Consider the following 24,417-nt stretch of genomic DNA (forward strand, 5'->3'; position numbering starts at 1 on the left):
TTAATTAAAATCTACATTTCTCTTATCAGTTTTCTTGCTACATTTGTGCCCCAGTGAATATCCAGGAATGTAGCTGATATACCAGGCTGTTGTCATAATTGGATGAACAGAAAAAGGAATAAATTAAAAAGAAAGGTATATTCTACCCACACAATTTGAGTTAAGGATACTTTATTCCACATGCACATGTATCCACTATTTGTCTATACTATATAAATAAGGTATATGTAAACTGTATTTTAAACAGCTGTAGAAAGCTGTTGGAAGCCAAGGTTTTTGCCAAAAGCAAAATGCCAATGGCCAGGGTTATGTCTCTGGTGACTTTTTTAGTAATAACTGAGATGCTGGTAGAGTTACTGCTAAGGTCCATACCCTGCATCACTTCGCTGCACAACTGTGGCTCTCACTCTTCAGTGGCAGATAATGATGCACTCAGCAGCACTGCTCTAAGTTTTTTGATACTTAACTAACCTGAAAAATAGCTTCAGGCATGACTGAACAGACCACTGCCTCCTAGAAGCCAGGCCTTTTTGAGACTTACTGATAGTGGAGGGAAAAACTCTTAGTGAAACTGACCATTAGCGAGAAATAACCCATTTTTTTCTTAGACAAATAACAGTCCTTACATATTGGAACTGGGTTGCTACTTCTCTCACCTTCTTTGTCCCTTGACTTTTCCTCTGTGTAGGGGAAGGTCTTGCTTTGTGGAACTTCAATCTTGTACATACTTGATGTATAGTCATTGAAAATAAGCATGAATGCATTAGTCTATGTAAATTCTTTAGGAGTGGTTATTATAACAGTTTATGTGCTTGTTAATATTAGCATTAGTAAGGTTTTATATGATGTTCTTAAAGGAGGCCTAAGGACATGAGTTCCACTACAAAAGGAAGTGGAATAAAATTCATGATTAGTTTAATGAGTCACTGAAAAATGCCTACTTTTCAAAGCAAGGCTATAATTCTTTAATCAAAGACTGGAGGCAATGAAGGAAAATTACATTATCTCACTACATCACTTATCTTGGATTCAAATATGAAAAGTGGCCTCACAAAAAAAAAGATGTGTCAATTCTGCATTTGATGAGCTGGGCAAAATTAAAACTTTTAATTCCCAGCTTTGTCATCGACTTGTTGTCTTATGAAGGCATTTTTCTTTGCCTCCCGTATTCCATACATGTAGACAAAGCACACTTTATAGTCTTCAGCTATTTCTCTTACTAGAGATAGGTTGAAGTAAAGCAAAGGAAAAAAATCAGAGTCCAGGGAGAATTACTGAACAGTGTTTTAGGTAAATTGAAAATTGTTTTACCTTTAATCTTTGGGGGAGTCTGATAGTGCAGACCAGAGTCTTGAGATAGATGGAGCTAAGATCAAACCTTGGCTCAAACCTTGGCCACCGATTACTTTTAAGTGTCAAGGTGATCTTGAGCAAATTTATTAACTTTTCTGAGGCAGATTTTTTATTCTATAAAATAGGAATGATACCTACCTTCTGGAGTTTTTATAAGAACAAACTTGATAATGCATGTAGAGCATTTAGCAGCAAAGAATTTGGCACTCAGTTGCTTATGGCAGCTATGTATCTTGGAGGAATTTTATTCTATTTCCTGAAAATGTATAACTCATGGAACAATCAAAAATATTCTCACATAAACTTTTATGTGCTGAGCTTGGGAAATTCTTCCTCTTACCTCATAGAACTAAAGATATACCAAAATACATGTTTAAATAATGGGAAAAATCTATTTTTTATTATAAAAAGTTTGATTATGTCTATCTTTAAGTGATCAAAATCTTCAAAGGTAATATGCCTATCATTATGAAAATCTAGCTTTTCATTTATCATAAGAATAAATCAGACTTCAGAAAAAATCTTTTCTATCAAATACATATTCACTTTTTCATGTTAAAAAATTCCAGTAAGAAAATCAATAAAAATATATAAAATATATATAAAGTCATTACAAGGTTCATGTTTCCAGGAAATTTTTAGAACTATGGCCCACTTGAACCCAATATTCTAGGCCCTAAATATGAGTGTGAAGGATGCAAGAACAATAAACTAGCTTGCCAGGTTAATTTCCTAGGCCTGGCTTTACTTAAATTTCTCTAGAGCAGGGTTGTTGTGGAGGTGTTCAGGAGTACTTTAACTGTCAAGCACTCTTGCTGCACAGAATTAAGTCTTAAAAAGAAGTTAAATTAATAAATATTTAATTAGATATTACAACTGACATTCAACTTGTATACAATCATTTTACATTGTGTTAAATGTATATATTTGCCAGGGTTCTCTAGAGAAAACCAATTTGTGTGTGTGTGTGTGTGTCAGGGATTTTCTATATATGTATGAATATATAAAAATATTTATCATAAGGTATTGGCTCACAAGATTATAAAGGCTGAGATGTCCCAACTCCCCTGCAGTTGGCAAGCTGGAGACCCAGGGCAGCCAGTGGTATAGTGCCAGATCAAGTCTGAAAACCTAAGAAACAGGAGAGATGAAGGCATAAATTCCAGTCCGAGTCCATGTCTGAAGGCAGGAGAAGACCAACATCCCAATCTCCAAAACCATTAGGCGGAAAAATCTAATTCTCCCTTACTCAGCCTTTTTGTTCATTCAGGACTTCAGCAGATGGAATGAGGGCCACCCACACTGGGGAGAGCAATCTGCTTTACTCACTTTACCAGTTCAAATGTTAATCTCATCCAGAAACACCCTCACGAACACACCCAGAATAATGCTTAACCATATGTTTATCTGAGAACTCCATGGCCCAGTCCAGTTGACACACAAAATTTACCACCACACTACATTACGGGATATGGTATATTCTAATGTGATATAAGACAGGAACATCTGGACATAAGAAAGTCTAACATTGATGAAGGTTTTAAGAAAGGACGGGAGGAATTCTCTCTAAAGCTTACCCTAGCCAGGTCATGTTTATGTTAATCACCACAAAAAAAGAGAAAAAATGCTGATTAGAGTGGGAAAACAGAAAAGTGACCCTAAAATCCTGAGCATCCCTGCTAGGCAGAATTAGCAAATCCATAAATCTTAACTGGACAAAAAGTGGAGTGATTCTCAGTCAAGCTTCATCAGTGATACACAGATTTGTGTTCTACCAGATGACAATTGAAGACCCTGTGTGGGAATCTGGATAGTGTCCTGTATAGGGCCTGAGTAGAGCTGCTGAGAGCTGCATCTGAATGCAGGAAGGGAATGCCTTTTTCTAATTCATGCAATATCGCCCTCTGGGCCAGCAACAGCCTTGATTAGCAACTAGTAGTATCATACACCACCACCACTACCACCATTAGCCTCACAGTAACTTTGTAAAAATTCTATAATTAATTATGTGATTATTAGCTTGATAAATCAAGGTATACAAAGACTTAAAGTTGGTTAAATGCTCTTAGTGGAGTCTGTCAGACTCTACAAAGTGAATTACTAGATATAACCAGGACATTAGAATAGAAGAAACCTTAGAAATAATATATTTCACCTTCCTCTAGCCATCAGACTTTATCACTGCTGACTGTGCTAGATAGATGCTGGACTATACAGACCTCTGTTCATAGGGAGCTTACATTGCTGTGAAGGGAGAAGAATAAAATCTCAGTAAACAATATAAATAATGAGATAGTTGTGTTTGAGATAAGGGCTGTGAAGGAAGTAAACAGGATAATGGAAGAGAAAATCACTGGTAAATACCTTAGAAGCCAGGGAGAGGGTAGAAGGAAGGCATTTTATGACAATACATTTAGACTCAGCTGCAGGAAGTTCTGGGGACTGTTTGAGCTTGAAGGGGAATAGCAATGTAAATAAAAGATCAACGTGGCTGAGTGAGGGATCAGCAAGACTTGAAATTTGTAAAGGAGTGGGAGTAATACAGAGCAGACCGTGATTCAAGGTTTGACTTTCATTTTAGAATTCATCAGAGACCATTGAAAGGTTTAAAGAATGAAAATGATATGGGGAGGATTTTTTCTGTTTTGAATTTTATTATTGAGTAGATACTAGATCAACAGGGTTTATAAATAAAACAATAGATGGTATTGTTTTGTTAATTTTTCTCATTTCTGTTGTCTGAGTCAATTTCCATGTTTTCTTATCATGTCTGTTCTCCCAAGTATTCCTTTTAATCTTGCCTTCTTTACTCATTTTATTTTCTCTTCTCTTTCTTGAATTCTAGCAGCTTGTATTTCATGTCTTTTTTTCTTTCATTTCATCTTCTTTCATCCAAACATCTCTTCCTTGAGTTCTTATATTTCCTCTTTAGGGTCTTCTTTCATAGCAATCACTTCATGTATTTATTTAAGCCTATGATGAAATATTTGGTTACAATTTTATATGCTCATTGTGACTTTTTTCTTGAGATTGTTTTTTATTCATTGATATGATATAACACCTTCTTCATAGAGTACAACCATGCTATTTCTTCTACTGTTTTGTTACTCGTGGTTGAGTGTAGAAGATTTTACTGGAACAGGTGTTAATTTGAAAGAGGTTCCTGGTGTGGGCCTATGCAGCCTTCTAAGCTTTGCAGCTCAAGGGTCTCTCTTAGTCTTCTTGGATTTAGATTGTTCTCTTCCTGTATAGAGCGTCTGAGCTTATCTGTGTAATCAGCTATCTTTAAGATATCCAGTAGTTTCTGCTGCCAGCCCTGCATGCCACGTTCCCTATTTCTTCACTGCCGTTGTCATAAACGGAAACAGCTCTGTTGTCCAAGGCAATATTCTCAGAACTCAGCCATGTTTACTACATCTCCAGCAGCAGCTTTAACTTTCACATTTCAGGGGATTCCTTACTCTTAGAGAATGTATCTGTGTTGTGCTCTCCGGAATCGGCTACCTCTGGGTCTCCAAGCACTTACCAGCCAGGTGCCCTCCCTTCCTCCCAGGTGGCTCTGCCCAGATCGTAGTGGCATTTGGTAGCACTAACTTATCACTGGAGTTACAGCTTCTTTCTATATGCTAATGTTTCTGCAAATTGAAGTTAGGCAATTTTTGACATTTTATATATGTTTGTTTGTTTCTTTGTTTTCCTGATGCTTAATGGTTTCTAAGAGGAATAGTGAATTGTTTTTAGGTAAACAATAACCATATAAAAGAACTACAACCATGTTCTTATTGATTTCTTTCTCTGTCTCTCTTTCTCTATATTTTTAATGATCACTGTGGCTGCTAAGTGAAAAATGGGTTGTTTGGGGACAAGAATATATATAAGCAGAAGAATTTGGAGCAACTTCAATAGTCCATGCTACAATGATTGTGGCCAAGATTGTAGTATGGCAGAAGAGATAAGTCAATGTATTTGAGATATATTTCAAAGGTAGAGTGGATAGAAATTAGTGAATTGGGAGTTGTATATAAGGGAGAAAAAGCAATTCAGGAAGGATACTATATGTTTAGATTTGGAGAATAGGGTAGATGATGGTATTATTTATTGAGAGTTCTTTTTGGACATACCATGTTAGATATTGGATAACATTGTAAGACATCTGTAAGGAAATGCCAAATCTGGACTGAAGATATAAATTTGGGCATTAGTAAATGATGGATGGCATTTAAAACACAGAATTGGAGGAAATCAGATTTGGAGAGAGTTTAATGAAAATAAAGATCCCAAGACCAAATCTTAAAGGACACCAACATTTACAATAAGAGAAATTAAGGAGCCGGGAAAGGAGATTGAAGAGGGATGACACTGAGGTATACAGAATGCCTCATTTCACTTAAAAGAAATCTGAGTTCTATGAACCCCGCCTCCAAGCTGCCCATCCGTGCTTTCTGAGCCTGTCTCTCAACACATTGCTCTTCAGCTCAGTGATTTAAGATAATACTTCAAAATTTCACTCTTAGTGTGAAAGTTTACCCAGTGAGTAATATTTTAATAGTATCAATTGAATCTTAAATACTATCTGTATGTCATTAACTTTAACTTTATATCTCTAGTCCAGACTTTTTTCCAGAGCTCATATATCATCCTTCTAATTGACAGCTCTACATGAATGTCTAATAGGATCCCAAATATATATGCCCATAATTATAAATATAAAGCAGACATTTGTGAAATTATATTTTCTGATGACAACTACAGTAATAGATCGCCCAAAACTTTTAATATGTAAATAATCATAATTGCATAATATGTAATATATTATTCATGTATTTGGTACTTATTTAATAATATATTCAGGAAAATATATTCTTTTTTGTTATTTTATCTTCTTAATATTTCAAAGTTTACTTGTGAATGGGACAGTCTCAGCTTTCTTCAGCAATTTTGTTCAAATAATCCTGTTCTTAAGAAATGTCAGCTGCTTTGTGGTTTGATATAATGAGGCAAAGGCTTTTTCTGCCTTCCTGTATTTTTGTGACATTTAACTTGCTTATTCTTAGGGTATTTATGTTAAAAATGTACGGGCTGAAAGCCTTACCCACAGCTCACTGAGTTTTCTTCATGAATGTGGAAATTACCTTTTGATGAAAAGGGGGGGTCTGCTCAAAATGATGTGAGGTCTCAGTTTAGGACACAGTGACTGCTGTCACTATTCACATAAGTGCCCACTGAAAGCAAACAGGTCAAGGTCAGCTTTGTTTTCCCCTTGGAAAGTGTAGCATCTAAAGAAAGAGCATAAAATGCTCTGGGACCTTAATAACACAAAGTGGAACAACAGATTAAAACTCAGTCTTTTCGTTGAATCAACATATGAAAACCAGAAGCAGCTGTAGTTTTATTACATTTGAACCTGATTTATTAAAATAATGGACTTTGACAGAAAGAGGTAAAAATGCATAAAGCAGTTACTAGATTTTGTTAACGTTCTACCTCAAAATTTTTACCTGTTCAAACTATGCAACCTCAGGAAATCTAAATAACTGGCCATGGAGCTAAAAGCTGTCTAACTGAAGTACCTGCAATGGTTATAATTCTGACAGCTATAACTCCTGGTATCTGCCCTCTTGCCTTGGAAAGTCTCTTTAAGTCATGTTTTTGATGGGCAGATGCAATTGAGTTGGGAGAAACCACATTAAGCTACGTAAAAGGTTTTTATCCAGACATTACCCTATTTTATCTTTCAATAGCGCTACACATGGGTATAACTCAATTTATATATTTATAGCCCATATACAAAACAATTAGAGGTGGCTTACAATAATTTACCAATATAATAAACTAGAAAGAAAAGCCAGGGTCAGTAGAAACATAGATGACATAGAATATAGTATGGAAAAGATTTTGTAGTACATAAGCAAGCTTTACATATCTATGAGTTTACTAAAACTAGTTAATAAAATTAGGCTGCATATTTAGCTTTGAACTTTTTGGCACAAGTATAATTATACTACTTTTACAAAGAAAGAGATTGAAGTTCATAGAAGTTACTTAATCCACCCAAGAGCATAGCTGGAGAGTGGTAGAGTTGAGATCTGATCTTGAATGTCAAGCCTTGATCCCCCAAATCTATGTTATTTCTACCACAATGTGCTGAGCAGTTTTCATTATTTCTTTTTAAGTCAGGTTTCACCCTAGGCATATCTTTCCTTCTATATTGAGCCTTCTTCTTTCAAAATGTAAATTTCCCTGAAATCACCTTAGAGGTGTGATGCATTGATAAATTTTGTTACCTTTGATTTGTTCCAGCTGAAGAACTCAATCCCTAGGTGGTGGGTCAGCAACCTTTTATTATTGGAGTTTGTGAGTGAGAATGTATTAAGGGCTTCTACCTGGAAGCATCTGATTATTATGGGCATACAGCCAAATTACATGAAACTATTGTAAAAAATTTACCAGCTAAACTCTACTATTTAGGTTTCTATAATCTATCTGCAATTTACTTTTCCAGCCTTAGATCCTTCTTCTTCCCTCCATTATATTCAATTCATGAAATATTTATTAAGCATATATTTATTATGCTAGGCATTTTGGGGAGATAAAAAAGATGAGTGAGATACATTTTTTACTGTTAAAAGAGATTAAGTTTATTGCCAGTGATAAGCCAAGTGCAAACATAAAGTGGAATAAGTTAAGTGACATAAAAGAAATAGAAAATGCAGTAGGATTTTAAGGAAGAAGGAGTTCATTTGATTAACAGACCCCAAAGATCCATATGACTCAGGGGGATACTTTTTCTAGGCCTTGAATGGTGTTTGCAAAATACAAAATACATGACATTTATAACACTGCTCCAAAAGTCGTACCTTGTTAGACATCACTAATCACTCATGGTTTTTTTTTTTTTAAGATGAAATGATTTTGGAATTTTTCCCTCATATCACTCTCAGGAAACCTTGCCAGTTTATCAGAGTTGAAAGCAGAGAAAAAACTTATTTTTAAAAAACCTTCATTATGAGGAGATAAGGGGAGGGAGGCTGGGAGCATGGTAGAAGTTAAGGAAGAAACATAAGTAAAGGCAGAGATGGGAAGGCGTATACCTTGTTGGGAAATCCAAAGTTTCCCAGTTTGTCTATCATACAGGCTATATATTTGGAGACAGAAAACTGAAACGAATATAGATGTGAGGCCCTATTTTGAAAGGCCTCAAACGCATTCATGGGAACATATGTACATAAACTTCCTTCTGTAGCCAAACTGCACTACTTCTCAGAATCTAATCTTTTTCCATTTCTGCACATTTGGCCCAGAATATCTGATAATATACTAAGAACAGTGTCCTACTCTTCTCTATTATCTGAAACTCTGGCCATCCTAGCCCTAAGGTCACTCTCTGACCCTCTGGCTTCCATACCATGACACTATTATTATATTTATTAATGACTTTTATGATGTGCTTTCTGATAACATTGGTTATATCTTTACATGTAGGTGTTCTGTTTCTCCAGCTATATTGTAAACTCCTTGAGATAGGAGCAATGTCCTATTTCTACAGGTATTTCTAACAGAGATTAAATGACTGTCAGTGGTCACATGGTGAGAGATTCACAAAAATTTGACTTAAATTTAAATTGGGAAGAAAAAGAACTTAAAGTTTAGCAGTCTGGCGCTGTCTCCCAACATAGCTCTGTCCCTGTGAATGTTTAAATACCTCCTACAGTCTCATAGCTAGAGGGAGAGTTGAATATAAGGCTTATCAGTGGCTAACCTTTTTGAATCCAAAACTAATACAGTCATAGCAGAACAAATACAATTGAATCAGAAAATAAGCAGCAAGTTTCAAAACCTGATGAAGTGTGTTAAGGTCTATTTTAGAGGGTCTAGAATTCAAACCAGTGGTTAAAATGAAGGCACAACTCTAAATCTAGAAAAGTCCTCTATTCCACATGGGAATCAATGTCAGAATTGACAAAATCCCCAAGAGTTTACCTGAAGATCAATAACTATATTCATGAGATGCTGAAACATATGAAGTAGTCTGAAGAGGTTACTCTGTGGCTTCTCGAATTTTACAGGAAAAAAGTCAACTAAAATAGAAGTTACTGGAACATAAGTTGTTATACCACAAAGATTCACATGTTCTGGCTCAAAACACGGATCTTAGTTATTTCTCATTCTATAAAAAGAACAACATATTTTTTCTATGCGTGTTTCTTTATTTTCCAAGTGTTCTACTATGAATGTTTTCACCTTCTTAAACCAAAAATAAACTTAATATAAAAAATAAAAGCTTATGACTAGGTTATTGTTTTCAAATCACCAGCAATATGTCTATACCGAATTTCTGTACATTTGAGCAATGAAATTTTCAAATTTACAATTGGACCACTAATAAAAACTAATTTGGATTTTTTGAAGATTTTCTCCCCCACTTATTGCCTTAGTTCAGGTGATTGACGAGTTTTAGCTGCTTACGTACAGGTAGATAGGTCAAGTGAGTTGGGAAGAGTCAGGGAAGTAATCCTAGATCCATTCACGTGGGCAGGACCCAGTCTGAGGACTGAAGAGGTATGACTGGATAGGCTGTTTCTGTGATGAGACATCCAGGCTGGCCAAGAGTTATACTTAGGAATCTCTTTTTTGGTGAAGAGTACCCAAATGCTGTCCTAGAAAAATGAGTCAGGGCCTCAGCTTCTCAGGAGCTACGGAAGTACACAGTTACACAACGAAACAAGAACCAAACATGGGTGTATTAGTCAGGGTTCTCCAGAGGGATACAACTAATAGGATATATGTATATACCAAAAGGAGTTTATTAAGGAGAATTCACTCCCATGATTACAAGGTGAAGTCCCACGATAGGCTGCCTGCAAGCTGAGGAGCAAGGAAGCCAGTGGTAGATCAGCCTGAGTCCCAAAGCCTCAAAAGTAGCTAAGTTGACAGTGCAGGCTTCATTCTATGGTCAAAGGCCTGAGAGCCTCTGGCAAACCTCTGGTGTTAAGTCCAAGACTCCAAAAGTCAAAGAACTTGGAGTCTGATGTTTCAGGCCAGGAAGCATAGAGCATGGGAGAAAGATGAAGGCCAGAAGACTCAGCAAGTTAGCTCCTTCTACCTTCTGCTTGCTTTTCCTAGCGGCACTTGCAGCCAATTGGATGGTGCCCACCCAGACTGAGGGTGGGTCTGCCTTTCCCAGTCCACTGACTCAAATGTTAATCTCCTCTAGCAACACCCTCACATACACAGTCAGAAACAATACTTTGCATCCTTCAATCCAATCAAGTTGACACTTGATATTAACCATCACAATGGGGAACAAAGGCAGCTCTGTTATCTGTTTTGTGTTACCAGGGCTGGACCTCACCAGAGCATTATCAGCACTGGTTCAGCCCCAGGTCAGAACAGTAGAGAAGTTGAGTCCAAAAGACCAGTGGTCAGCCTTGGAGCAGCACTGCATTAAGGGATAATGAATCGCAGTTAAATTCAATTTAACTGCAGCCCTTATCCAACTTTAGCTGAGACTTTAGAAATATTTTCTCCTTAAATCATGTGCAGACTTAGAACCATGTGCTATCATGCATGGGAAATTAAGAGAAACAGAGGCAGGGAGAATTAGATGGGGCTGGTATTTTTCACCTACATATAAGAGGAATGCTAAGATGTTTGATTTATTTGTACCTGTTTGGCCTTTTCATGACAATTTTTAATCTGGGAATGATGATTTTCATAATGACAATTAGGGCTATTTCTAGTTATGTTTTCCTCACCAAGGGGAAGCTCCAGTTATGATGGAAAGAGCCCTGATTGAGGAGTCAGGAAACAATGGTTCTTGTACTTTTTCTGTGGCTCACAAGCTGGATTCTTTGTACAACTCACTTTTCCTCTCTAGATCTTTCTTCTTCTGTGAAATAAAGGGATTGAGCTAGATAGATGATCTCTATGGATATATTTTTAATTTACCATCCTGTGACTCCATTAAGCAAGCCTGACTTTTAACCAGAGCTTTCCAGAACAGGTACCTAACTAACAGATTCCACATGTGGAGATTTGGGACAGAAAAATAACTGCTTTGATTTTTTAAATAGAGACACTTAATGAAAAGGCTGCATGACTGAATTTCCTCTCTTGTATTTTGAAGAATTTCCATTTTCTTAATATAAGCAGAGACAAGAGATAAAGTAAGTTTCTAAAGTCATAGAGTTTGTAAGTGGCAAGCCCCTACTCGAACCCAGGTCTTTCTGACATCAAACTCTACACTGAATCAGAAAAATCGTAGCAAAAATGGCATCAAAGGTGAAGATGCTAGTTTTATTTTCCTACCTGGGAATTGCTGTTGATACGGTGAAGAATATGTGAAGAGTCTACCATAGAGAGGACATTTCCACCATAGAGAGAACATTTCCACCATAGAGAGGACATTTCCACCGTAGAGAGGACATTTCCACCATAGAGAGGACATTTTGCCACTTGTTAGGTTTGCATTCCCTATTCATAGGTTCCTTGTCTGATTCCATGGGAAGCATCCTCTATTCAGCAATCCCATATTTGTGACATTCCAAGAAGGATGCACTTGCTTGTTTACTGTCCACATCTCCTCCTCAAGGAAAATTCTTTAGGGTAGTATGTAGTACAGGTTTTTCAAATTAAGCATTACAGTTTTGATGGAAATGCTCATCTCTGCTTCATGCAGTATTGGGAGGGCATCTTGACTGAGGCTGATGTAGTCTCTCATCCTCCAGGGCCTGCCTCTCTTCAACAGTATAGTTGTACTTTACATGTGGCTGTCTTCCAAGAATGAAAGCAAACACTCCAAGGCCCCAAAGGCATAAGCATCAAAATCCCTGGACATCGTTTATACTACATTCTATTCACCAAACCAGTCATAAAGCCATACCAGATTCAAGTGAAAGGACTTACGTCTCTACTTCTAGATGAAAGGTGTGGCAAGTACAGAGAAGGAAGAAATTGCCAGGGGCTATCTTGTAGACAGGCAGAACTGAGGTCCAGCAAAATTTCATCTACCTAATACCTAAGGGACTTCTGTGAATCTCAATTTTCTCATCTTTAAAATAGCTCATTTTAAGATTGTGTGTACTCATATAAATGGTGCATGTAATGTGTCTAACAAAATTCTTTATTTATAAAAAATGTTAGGTATATATTTATTTCCTTTTCTTTTTCTGTAATGCTTTCATGAAGAAGAACAAATTGAAGTAAGGTTAGAGAGTACTGTTTCTCTGAAGGAGAATAATATCCTTCTGCTCACTGCTGAGCATCCCCAGTTGAAGAGCTATTAACCATATAAACAAATGTAACACCTGAAAATAGGAATGCCATGGGCTGGGACTTTTGATTTGTCATGTATGTAAAGTTGATATTTATTTGTTGTGTCTCTGGCTTGTTAATGCATATTGCAAGTCTCTACCAACTGAGAGTGATAAGCCTCTAATTGTATGATTGCCTGTTTCTTTGAGGGACCCCTAGGTGCCCCAAAGTGAACTTCATCTTTGCCTAATGGCCTGTAGTTTAAGTCATGCCATCTCAAACATGTCAGTCACATTTGGGAATGTCATGCAGCAGCTTTCACAAGGATGTGGTCTGAAAGGGACAGAAACATCAGTTCGTTTGGGAGATTCACTGCAAGATGGTAGAGTTCCATATACAACTCTTTGTTATCTAATGAATTATATTGGTCTCGGTGGTCAGTGAGGATGTCTTTTTATTCCTCTTCCACTTAAAGCCATTATCTTTGACTAGTCTTCTAAATGAACCTTCGAAAAATACCCTTGCAGCTGGAATGATTCAGTACTTATTCTAGGTTTTATGTTTTTGTAGTAGCCAAAGCCTATAAAATACAGTTATCTGGAACTTTAACCCTTTAGATATGAAATTTTACTATAAGCCATGTCATGAAAATACAGCACAGAATATGATATCACATTCTTTGACTACAAAAATTATGTTGAGGAATGAATATCACAGACTACTTTAGAGGAGGCAAATTCTATGGCCTTTTATCAAAAATTTTCTTTTTAACATGACAGAGCTGCTTAGTATTTAAGGCCCTTCATTTAAATCAGCCTTGTTAAGATTAATTTGAATGATTTGAATTTGAGATCCTATTGATATGGAGTATAACAGGTGCGGTTTGGTTGGTACCCAATTTTCACCAGAGTGTTTATCACAAATGATGGGATAAATATGCTGGCAATTAGAGACATTTGGGAAACGTAAAAACTGAACCTCTGGAATTGGATTTGAAAGTAGCTGTTCTGTTCTTGGTGATTGATCAGCCTTAGGCAGTTATTATAGTATTTCATTAATGTCACCAGTTAGTTTCATGGGCTCAGCTCACACTTTGGCTCCCACAGAAAAGAAGGTCACTCAATTTTTTTTCACTGTCCTTCTTATTTCCCTTGAGTTCTGGTCTCGGAAATCTAAGTGTGCCTTAATGATCTGGAACTGAAACCTCTCCTATTCCAGGGATGAGACTCTAAGAGAGCCCTGCAGTCAACAGCATATGTTCATCAGGTTGGGTCTAATTTGGCTGCAGAAAAATACTAGGAGAACCATAACAGTCTAGCTTCAGCATTTGGGCAGAAAATTCTACCATACTTTATGTCCAGAGTGCCACTAAAATATTCCATAAATTAATGTGCTAAAAGAAGTTTTTATGTATGCTGCATATAAGCAGTTTTGTTTTTAGTATCCTCTGAAACAAATATACGTATTAAATATAGACTGCTAAAATAAACAGATGTACTTAGATCAATAGTGATCTTTAATTACAGAAGAAACTACATGTCTTTTATTTCTCTTTAAGCCAATGGATTGTTATGCTGCTTGGGCTTCTGAAAGGTCTTAAGAAATTTATAGCCACAGCTTCCCTCTGGTACTGAGAAGCTTTAGCCAAATAGCCAATGCACACACATTTTTCTTCTTCCTTCTACTATCCCCAGTGTTTTGCTGAAGAATATATGTTCTCTTCACTTTGTGTTTTCTGGCTCCAGAGTTCTGAATGTCCTACCAGAAGCACAGTTCCTTTTGACATCAAGAGATTTGAAATGGCATTTAGGATACTGCTGGTTGCCAACCTTCTTTCTATATGGGTATCTATCTCATTCTATGTGTTTAGTGTGAATAATACACAGCCTTCTCTTTTATGGCACATGTCATTATCTTCTAAACAGTCTTCCCTTATATTATTACTGGTAATATTTATTTTTTCTTCACTAGAGATTTACTTGATTCAATGAAAGGCCACAGCAAGAATCACTGAAGAAAGGCATGAGCTTTCCTTTTATTCCTGTTTTTCTTTTCCTGTATTTATTCCATCTCTCCCCAACAGCTAGTCTGTGTCCCAGAACATTACTAATGAATGCTAGCAGCGGCCTTGATAGTGATCCCATTTCTCAGGAAGCCAATGGGGAATTTCTGATGAGTGCAATATTTTAATATTTCACTGGGAAAAATAAGTTGATCTCTGTTACTCAGAGGTAAATAAAAAATTATATGTGCATATGAAACTATTCAAAAAAGAAACAAAGAGCAAGATAAACATAGTTTGTCTCTGAGATATTTTCTTGCTGTCTTTTAATAGGAGCGTACAGATGGTATAATATGCATCATTATAAATGTGATATGTCTGTGATTGAGGGAAAACTTCCTTTCTTTTCACCTGTTTGATTTTGAAATTGCCAGTGGAAAACAATTGAAGTGTAATCTTCTGTTCTTGTAAAGAGAAGTAGTTTAGTCCTCCCAAAGTCTTATCTTAGATGTTGTTCCTAAACTTAAGTGCATGATTTTAACATGTTAACTTCAAACATTCTTCTTAACGAAATAAGGTAGAATCAGATTTCTTGAATCTAGATGGGATTCAAACTCTAAATTGTGAGCAGGGTTAATGACTGCCAAGTCATATGGTATCTTTCAGACTACCACCAAGCAAATGCTTCAATGAATAGACCAATTGTCTTTAAAGCCACTCCTTGAGAGAATCCACAGTAATATGTGAGCTTGAAATGACATCTCCATTGTCGTGGGAGTTGTGTTTTCTATTATCAAAAATAGGCTAAAAAAAGTCCTAGGATATTATATAACATTATTGTGCTTTTTCCATATAAGAATTAAATAGGCTGGGTGCAGTGGCTCATACCTGTAATCCCAGCACTTTGGGAGGCCAAGGTGAGTGGATCATGAGGTCAGGAAATCAAGACCATCCTGGCTAACATAGTGAAACCCCATCTCTACTAAAAAAAAATACAAAAAATTAGCCAGGAGTGGTGGCGGGTGCCTGTAGTCCCAGCTACTCAGGAGGCTGAGGCAGGAAAATAGTGTGAACCCAGGAGGCAGAGCTTGCAGTGAGCTGAGATCACGCCGCTGCACTCCAGCCTGGGCGACAGAATGAGACTCCGTCCAAAAAAAAAAAAAAAATTAAATATTTTTTAAATGTCCATGTTGGAGAATCAAAGGTTACCTGTTCCTTTTTTATAGAAGGGTTCACATTTTGTTTAATTTTAGTCAGAAGGCCAATTACAGAAGCATTTTTGAATGCCAGATGAGTTCCAGAAGCAATATTCTGTGCCATGAGGACTACATACACCAGTGTCTCTTGACTGAAGGCAGATTCCTATCTAGAAAATGTGTCCTTCATTCCTGAGAGTGCAGCCTTGAGAAGGACACACTTACAACTGAGAGAAAAGGAAAGAAACAGGAAGACACTGCTGACCAGGTAGATGAATAGACTCAGTGCTGGAATCAAATCCAGATTGCTCTTACCTTTCACATAGCCAAGTAAATCTAAGTATATGGTCTATTTTTAAGGTTCTTCTTTCTTCATATTTTATTAATTAGATTTCCTTTTTGAAACCTGACTATGATTTTAGGAGATAATTAAAACTAGAAGAAATGTTATTATGCTTAGTTTTGTTTTTGTAAAAGCCTGGGAAATACGAAGTGGCCCCTTTTCTCCATTCACCATTATTCAATCCTCTCAAATATTTGGTTCAACTTTGATCTCAACGAAAAATAGATAAGCACAAGAATGAGAAGAAAATGTTGACACATAACTCAGTATTTTTCAAATGCTGAGAATTTGGTCCAAAGATAGAAAACCAACAACTAAACAAAAACATAAAAGAAATAGAAAAGAGACTATTTAGATATCATAAATATATTTTGACAAATTGGCCATTTGTAATCCTAGCACAATAAATCAGTCAGCAGTAGGCACGTTGCCTGCTATAGGCGTCACCCAATTTCTCAGCACATTTTAGACCAGTAAATACTTACAATACTTAAAAATATAAAGCTCTCAAAATTCTCTCAATGTAATTGAACTCTTATATGAAATGAATTGAAAAACATAACTTGTGGTTCTTTTGATGCTGTGATAGTGGCTTGGAAATGGAAAAGACAAGGAAAAGTCTAAGTCGCCATCATCCTGGGACAGCTTGCTTTTAATTCCCAGGAAGAAGTCCAGGAGGAGGAACGACTGTACAACTTTCATACTGAAACCCACAGAGTGACTCTTCTGTAACATGGTGGGAAAAATAAGGGTTTAGGAAACAAACATCTGTGGTTCTAATTCCATTTGGACCTGTGTGATTCTGGACAGGTTAGCAAAACTTTCTGATTCTCTATTTTCTTATAGACAAAACAATAATGCTGATAGGTATCCTGTAAGATGTGAGTTTCAATAAGATTTTGCATTTATTTGGAATGTAGTGAAACCCTAAGCACTTGTTATTTTCCTTCTTCTAATCCGTGTGTTTATATACATAGCCCTATTTCACTATGAATTGTTAAAACATTTAAATAATATTTTAAAAAGTGTGCTGCTGATAATAACATCATATAGCTTGAGTCTGTCTTTCCTGAAAATTATTTTTAATGGCTTTTGATACTAGTAATCTATTCCCAAACTGGACACTAAGAAAGCATACACTATTGAATGTTTCATTTTAAGCTTTCTTATGTACTGTCTCAAGACAATTGGACACATTAAAATTAGGAAATTAAGTAAAAACTAGTATCATGTGCTAGTTTTGTGAAGACCAGGAATTAAGTCCTCTCCCAGCTCTGATTTTTCCATGTAAGTCAATTCATCTTTTATCTTATTTTCTCCCATATATAAAATAGAAATGGTGGCATTGATTTTTGGCAATGTTATGAAATTTTCAATTCTTAGGAATTTAAAAGAGCATTAAATATTGCATTTTTGCAAGATATTTATTTTTAATAGCACCAAGCTTGAATATATAATTCATCGGTTCTGAAGTCTTCATGCTTATTTTCACTGATTCATATTCTAGTGGAGTAATGACAAGAAATTGGATTTTTAAGTGTGCAGGTTTTCTTTATTCACCGGTCTTTGGAAGAGCTTTTTTCCTTAAGTAAAACAATCTTTCCAAAGTTATAGTTCATAAATCTTTGCGTATTTCTCTGAGGAATGTTCTTGTAAGGGACACATTTTAGACTGTATTGTCCTATTGTCTTTTATGGCTCTCTGCCAAGAGACCCAGCTGATTTCATTTAGATTGCCTATCTATTGGCTGCAGTCGCTCCAAGCACAAAAAGGACTACGTCCCTTTGTTTTCCTGAAGATTCCATGGGAGTGCTACCAAGTCCAACAACAAGAAAGAAAAAAGAATGCGGAAGGAAGTAAGGATAATCAAAGATAAAGAATTTAAATTTTAACGAGATAAACTTCCTGTGTAACAATAAAGCAAGAACAAAAACCCTAAAAGAACATAGATGGATTATTCCTACATTGCATAGGTAAAGTAAAATCACCAAAGTCCTTTACCAATATTTAAAAATGATTTTTAGTTTAGTTACAGAAAAGCAGATTTGCTGAGGAATCCATGTGCCATTAGTAAAAAAAACCTCTGCACTGAGAAACAGCATATACACAATTGCTCTCTAGCATTTTTTCACCACTTTTATTTCTCCTTTATTCTTATTTCTTTCTAGTTTGTTTTATGGTATTTTTCTGCCACAAATTTACAGTCTATAAATAATTGTGTTCTGGAGACCCAAAAATCTTCTATCAGTGTATCTAAAATATAATTTTGAGGGAAACATAACCCCCAAAATTCTCAAGTTGAAGCAGACAGATTTTAAATAAATCAATATGTAACAGATATTTTTGTGTATGATAAGAGTTTGTTTTGTCTTTTTGTGTTGTTGTTTTTAAATCCAGGCAGTTTTGTTTCTTACTTTTTTTTCCTATTTCACTTAAAGCATCACTGTCGTGAACTATTAAACAATACCACAAAAGGTACGTAAAGCTTCCTGGTCTGGGCAAGGAGAACCTTGTAAACTGAAACAGTAGGCTTTTCCTCATAAGCTGGCTTGAGCTGTCAGAAGGATAATTATGTGTTGCTTCAACTGGAATTTAACAAGGAACTATACTCATTATTAATTTTTTTCCATTTTACATCTAGAAATTCTGTGAATAATAATTACCATATTGCTGCATCAAGTAAAAATCAATCTGCTATTTGGTAGTTCATTTGAAAGCAGTGGGGTGAAGAAAGGGAGGCGGGTATTTGTAGACCTACTAAAATTGTGGGTCCCAGAAAAGGACCCTTTAACACTGAATATTTCCAACAAATGCAGTGTTACCAAGTTTCTTCCCTTTCTGTATAGCCTGTTTTCTTTGGCATTCAGCCACTAGAAATTAAGACCCAGTTTCCCTGGCAACAATAAAGATGCACAAGTCCTCACAAGAGCTCCTTCATTCAGATTGTTAGCTATACAAATAAAGTTCCACAAAGAGATTGCCTCAGAAGAAAAGAATAAAAGAAAGACCATCCCCATCTATTGTGACAGGCGTTAAGGTATTATTCACAGTACCTCCAATTGGACAGTGTGTTTTTGTGATGAACTGAATTACCTTAGATTGGTTTTCCACATCTTTTTGTGCCTGGGATAGCAGCCGAGGCTTTTATGGTCTATGTAGTTTCCTCCTCAGTTCCATTAGCATCAATCCTATTTCTTTCCAGTTTGTTTTAGAGGAAATTTACTTGTTAAGTTGCCGTATTACCTTTTAAAGAGCCGTTCCCAATTGAAATTTAAGTATAGCTCAGAGCTTTCAAAATAAAGGTGCATTTTTTATTCTATCTTTTCTCTATCTTCTCCACAATATGTATGTTGGGAATAAAGAAACTCTAGTATTTTAACCTGTGGTCTGACCTGTGAAATAAATTAATTATAGTGGGATTATTTCAAATTTGACTTGAAATCTTGAAGGGTGTTTTTGTGCTTGTTTATTTTTCATAGTGCATTTACCTATACTTCTAAGGTAAGGGTAACACAGGTGATTGGTTTTAAATTTTACTAGAGACAGATTGATACTTTTTATTAGGCTTTTAATTAACCAAGCCCTCTGTAATATTTGCCAAAAGAGGGCCAGACTTCATATCAGTAGGCCTCTAAAATTGTAAATCTGGAGAGGGGAGTAACTTACATCTTGTTAGATCGTAGAATGAGATATCAGGCAAAAGGTTTGATAAAATTAATAAGAGCTGTTAGTCACTGAATGTTTACTTTGTGCCAGCCACACTGCTAAAAGCTTTACTTAGATGCCTGAATCAGCACATCCCCATGAATTATGTGTTATTATTATTGTACCCATTTTAAAGATAAAGAAATCAAGACTAAGATTGTATTAACCTGCCCAAGTATATATGTTTGTTAAGCAGTAAAGCTGTAATTCAATTCCATGCCCTCTGGTTCTAGAGCCCATGCTTCTAACTGCTTCATTACAGCTTAAAATCATGTATTTCTGGAGAACATGGTGAAACCCCACCTCTACTAAAATACAAAAATTAGCTGGGCATGGGCACCTGTAATCCCAGCTACTCAGGAGGCTGAGGCAGGAGAATTGCTTGAACCCAGGAGCTGGAGGTTGCAGTGAGCTGAGATCGTGCCACAGAGCGAGACTCCATCTCAAAACAAAACAAAACAAAACAAAATCATATTTTGAAGTGATTTTCCAGTCAAGAGATAAGATATTTTTTAGCAAACCCATCCTAATTCCTTCCAGTTTTTCTATAGCAATGATACCAGCTAATGGTCTTTGCTGATGGTTGCAGAGAGTCTAATATGAACCAACTTGCATGGAGTTGGAACTCCTAACATCAGACTTTTCAACATGGGCCTCTAATTCCCTGTGCTAGCAGCACAAGACAACATTTTATCCAGACAATTACAACTGCTAATGCATACACGTAGGAATTCCAATATTAGTCTGGGTAGACCAACTGAGAATAAATTGATAACCGTTATTTTATCTTGTGGAATGTTTACAAGTAATTTTTTTTTGCATTCATTCCATAGGAATGCAGTTCATTCAGCCCTAGGAATTACATTTGTTTAGTCAATAAATTATTGCTAAGTTAATAATGTGCACAAAGCCTTACACTTATAGGTATACCAAGATAGCCCAAATATGGTGCTAACCCTCAAAGAGTTGACTTGTGCTTCTAAGTGGCAAGGAATACAAGGGGACTAGAAACGCAGTGGAAACAAGGACATCCGGATGCTAAATCTATGCTACTGACTACTGGAGTGAGCTTATGTTATGGTTATTGGATCTCAGTTTTCTCATACATAAACTTAGGGTTCTTGACCCTTTGATCTTCAAAACCTTCTGATTCTAGTTTTCTAGGATTCTATTGTTTTCTAGGTTGGGAACCCTCACAAGGTTATTGGGTTTGCTGGTTACTGACCTACATGCTAAAATTCTTTGACCCAACTATGATGCCTTTTCAAGACTCAGATTTTGCTAGAATTTATTCACACTGTGCACTTCCATTATAGCAGTCTAAGAGAAGTAGTGAGCCCCTTTTTTAAAAACACATTTTTTTTTACTTGACTGCCAAAGGTAAAATGTTTTAATGAAAATTATATTTAACCCAGGCTAGCAATGATCCAGGGACCACAGGTAAATTATACAATTAATTTCCAAGCCCTTATGATAAATATGTAGCATCAACTTCTATATAAGATGTCAGAAGAGGGCTCTTTTGCTATTAAAACCCCAGACTTCTTTGTTGCATTATTCATGGCAAGGATCATTTTCTATCTTGCAGGATATTTATTGTCTATTTGTATTTTGTCCTTTACTAGATGTAGACTTCATATACTAGTAAGATAATATGTATTAGCAAATCTCCAAAACAGCACAAATAATTAGCACTTATGAAGCATAAGTTAATTTTACAGTAATATTGAATGTACATATAATTGTATATGAATGCTGCAATTATAATTTATTCCTAGTTTGTTATTTTGTGAAGATCACATATTAGTTACTACTCTCCCAAAAAATGACACTGAACTATCTTCTCATAATGCCCACTCTCAAGCTTTCTCATTCCTTATATCCACGGATTTTCTACTTGCCACTCCAAAATTAGATAGCTTACTGAATAAGTTATTGCACTGTTAGAAGCACTGCCTTCTCCTTATTAAACTAACAGTGTACTTATTAGCTAATGTTGATGAAAACCTGGCATTATTTTTGAAAATCTGGAGACAACTTGATATTTGGTATTATATGGCTTATTATAAGTAAGTTCAAATCAATCTAAATAATACCTGCTATTCATTTGAAAGTAAGACAGGCAGTGTTTTCCTCTCAGTTCTCCATACTCAATTCACACACTCCTGCATTCTCTGGACTCTAATTTTTATTTTAATTTTGGGGGCCCATGTGCAGGATGCGTAGGTTTGTTACACAGGTAAACATGTGCCATAGTGCTTTGCTGCACCTATCAACCCATCATCTAAGTATTAAGCCCAGCATGTGTTAGCTATTCTTTCTAATACTCTCCCTCCCCTACTCCACCCCCCAACAGGCCCCACTGTGTGTTGTTCCCCTCCCTATGTCCATGTGTTCTTATTGTTCAGCTCCCACTTATAAGTAAGACACTTACACTGTTTTCCACAATGGTTGAATTAATTTACATTCCTATCTCTGGACTCTTTTACACTTCATGCCTTTATTCTTGCTGCCCCCATGTCTTGTTCTATTAAGCCTGGTCTTTTTAATAAACATTTATTCTATCATCTAAGATATGGTTTGAATATCACCTTCATATATAGTGAGTGCTCCAGAAATAATGCATCACTCTCCCCTATGTGACTCTAAAAGCCCTTGTATATCTCTGTTGCAGCATTCTTTCCTGTTTTTAATAAGGGAAGATAACTATACTTCATTGATCAATTAATATGGGTGAAGCCCTTTGCATTACATTTATTGTACTACAATTATCTTTTTCCAATCTCCCCTTTCCTGATTTTAAGATCCTTGCAGAAAGGGGGAGCACATTTTTGTTGAAGGAATGAATAATTAGAAGAATGATTACTCTGAACTAGCCACATTCACTTGGATTATTCCCTTCCTAAAACATGATTATAAGTAAACAAAACAGCTGGCCCGAGTTAAAAGTTTCCTAGAGCCTTTTTTTCTGTACAATTCCAGTAAACTCACATAGGAGAAATGCATGATGTCAGCCTCTTCGTTTTCCTTTTTTTTTTTTTTTTTAATTTTTATTTTACTTTAACTTCTGGGATACATGTGCAGAATGTGCAGGTTTGTTACATAGGTATACATGCGTCATAGTGGTTTGCTGCACCTATCAATCCATTAGCTAGAGTTTAGGCCCCACATGTGTTAGGTATTTCTCCTAATGCTATCCCTCTTGTAGCCCCCCAGCCCCCGATAGGCCCGGGTGTGTGATGTTCCCCTCCCTGTGTCCATGTGTTCTCATTATTCGACTCCCACTTATGAGTGAGAACATGTGATGTTTGGTTTTCTGTTCCTGTGTTAGTTTGCTGAGAATGATGGCTTCCAGCTTCATCCATGTCCATGCAAAGGACATGAACTCATTATTTTTTATGGCTCCATAGTATTCCATGATATATATGTGCCACATTTTCTTTATCCAGTCTATCATTGATGGGCATTTGGGTTGGTTCCAAGTCTTTGCTAGTGTAAATAGTGCTGCAATAAGCATACATGTGCATGTACCTTTATAGTAGAATGATTTATAATCCTTTCTGTATATACCCAGTAATGAGATTGCTAGGTCAAATGGTATTTCTGCTTCTAGATCTTTGAGGAATCGCCATACTGTCTTCCAAAATGGATGAACTAATTTACACTCCCACTAACAGTGTAAAAACATTCTTATTTCTCCACAGCCTTACCACCAGTTGCTGTTTCCTGACTTTTTAATACTCACCATTCTGACTGGTTTGAGATAGTATCTCATCGTGGTTTTGATTTGCATTTCTCTGATGGTCAGTGTTGATGAGTTTTTCATATGTTAGTTGGCTGCATGAATGTCTTCTTTTGAGAAAGGTCCATGCTTATACTTAGCCCACTTTTCGTTGGTTTTTTTTTCTTGTAAATTTGTTTAGGTTCTTTGTAGATTCTGGATATTAGACCTTTGTCAGATGGGTAGATTGCAAAGCTTTTATCCCATTCTGTAGGTTGCCTGTTCACTCTGATGCTACTTTTCTTTTGCTGTGCAGAAGCTCTTTAGTTTAATTAGATCCCATTTGTCAATTTTGGCTTTTGTTGCAAATGTTTTTGGTGTTTTAGTCATGAAATCTTTGCCCTTGCCTATGTTCTGAATGGTATTGCTAAGTTTTCTTCTAGGGTTTTTATGGTTTGGAGTTTTACATTTAAGTCTTTAATACATCTTGAGTTAATTTTTATATAAGGTGTAAGGAAGGGGTCCAGTTTCAGTTTTCTGCATATGGCTAGCCAGTTTTCCTGGCACCATTTATTAAATAGGGAAATTTTTCCCCATTGCTTGTTTTTGTCAAGTTTGTTGAAGATCAGATTATTGTAGATGTGTGGTGTTATTTCTGAGGTCTCTATTCTGTTCCATTGTCCTAGATATCTGTTTTGGTACCAGTACCATGCGGTTTTGGTTACTGTAGTCTTGTAGTATAGTTTGGAAACAGGTAGCATGATGCCTCCAGTTTTGTTCTTTATGCTTAGAATTGTCTTGGCTATATGGGGTCTGTTTTGGTTCCATATGAAATTTAAAGTAG

At 36.2% G+C, this 24,417-nt stretch overlaps 1 protein-coding gene across 7 annotated transcripts in view; it reads left to right on the plus strand.

The window, feature by feature from the left end:
- LINGO2 (leucine rich repeat and Ig domain containing 2) overlaps window positions 1-24,417 on the plus strand; it is a 349,057-nt gene that overhangs the window by 161,039 nt on the left and 163,601 nt on the right. The window contains exons 3-5 of one of the 7 annotated variants that reach the window (XR_008668608.2): window positions 15,862-16,072; window positions 16,737-16,957; window positions 17,901-18,469. The exons of 3 other annotated variants lie outside the window; for them this stretch is intronic. The gene's annotated coding sequence lies outside the window, so the exon portion shown is untranslated. Of the gene's footprint in view, window positions 1-15,861; window positions 16,073-16,736; window positions 16,958-17,900; window positions 18,470-24,417 lie in introns of those variants that run through there. 3 more of the 7 variants (XR_008668609.2, XR_008668610.2, XR_010130186.1) reach the window with 3 other exon arrangements.

The sequence above is a fragment of the Gorilla gorilla genome, chromosome 13, assembly GCF_029281585.2.
Source record: "Gorilla gorilla gorilla isolate KB3781 chromosome 13, NHGRI_mGorGor1-v2.1_pri, whole genome shotgun sequence".
NCBI classification, from domain to species: Eukaryota; Metazoa; Chordata; class Mammalia; order Primates; family Hominidae; genus Gorilla; species Gorilla gorilla.